Source organism: Gekko japonicus, unplaced genomic scaffold (genome assembly GCF_001447785.1).
Source record: "Gekko japonicus isolate JY-2015 unplaced genomic scaffold, Gekko_japonicus_V1.1 scaffold143, whole genome shotgun sequence".
Lineage (NCBI taxonomy): Eukaryota > Metazoa > Chordata > Lepidosauria > Squamata > Gekkonidae > Gekko > Gekko japonicus.
The window spans coordinates 1,484,298-1,485,473 of record NW_015175974.1 but is presented as its reverse complement, the minus strand read 5'-3'; the positions used below and the strand labels follow the sequence as shown (position 1 = coordinate 1,485,473).

Genomic DNA, 1,176 nt, shown 5'->3' with positions numbered 1-1,176 from the left:
CAAACATTAGAGCAAAAAATCTCCTAAACCTAAAACCATGAAAGCTGCATGAGAAGGAAGGAGAAAGGGGAGGTAGACAAAGACTGCAATTCTAAGCACACTTGATTTGGGAGGAGCGATGAAACTTTCCTTACCTTGTTACTGCCTATATATTTTTTTCTTATTCTTCTTGTCAGTGGTTTCAATTTTCTGTTTTCCACTGTTGGTTCTGTAGATTTGTTTCTGTTCTGTACACTACATTTATCTTGTATAAGAACTAGGGTTGCCAAGTCTTACCTGCTGCTGGAGCGGGGGGCTCCCGGCTTGTTCCTGGAGCGCCGCAACCCCGTCACCCGGAAGTGACGTGACCACGCTGGGCATGCTGGGGGCAGGGCCACAACCATCCGAGGCAAAACCATAGAGTTTTCCCCGGGACGACGGGGGCCCCGCCCCCAGCATGCCCAGCATGGTCACATCACTTCCAGGTGACGTGCACGTTGCGTACTTTGGGGGTGGGGTTCTCCCCAGAGCCCAATCTGCCGGCGACAGGGAACGGGCCTCTGGGGCAGGGGTTTCCCTGCCCCCCGGGGGGACTTGGCAAGCCTAATAAGAATAAATGCATGTTTGCTTGGAATTCAATGAATTCGGTTGGTCTTATGATTTTATATTTTTTCATACCTACTGTTTCAGTGAGAAAATCTTTGCTTCACCGTTTTTCTCCCCTGTGCAATTTACATGCTATTTATATATAGTGTATACTAGAAATAAGGCCCGTTGTGGAAATAAATACAACGAGATCTAGAAAGAGGTCCCACCTGGAGATTGGCAACCCTAGGGGGAAGTCAGCTGCACAGCAGGGGGTTGAAGAGAATGGTTTGATGGCTGCTGGGCCAAGATTGGCAACAATAGTTCCCCAGGAGCAAATGGCTGGTTTGGAGGGTGGAGTCCATGGCACTGTACCTGACTGAGGGCAACAATTGTTACCCAGGCTCCACCCCTCAAATCTCCAGGAATTTCCATGCCTAAAGCTGGCAACTTTATCTCCTCCCCTCTCAGCAGCCTCTTTCTAGGCAAAATTCTGTCTTTCTCATTAGCGGGGAGCAAAGCAGCTTACCTCATTCTCTTCGGCTTTGCGATCTGTACAGCAACACTGTAAGGTAGGTTAGGCAGAAAGTCTGTGGCTGGTCCGAAATCACC

At 49.1% G+C, this 1,176-nt stretch overlaps 1 protein-coding gene across 1 annotated transcript in view; it reads right to left on the bottom strand.

The window, feature by feature from the left end:
• The window catches only part of SBF2 (SET binding factor 2), a 339,576-nt gene that overhangs the window by 267,287 nt on the left and 71,113 nt on the right, over positions 1–1,176 (bottom strand). The window lies entirely within an intron of this gene.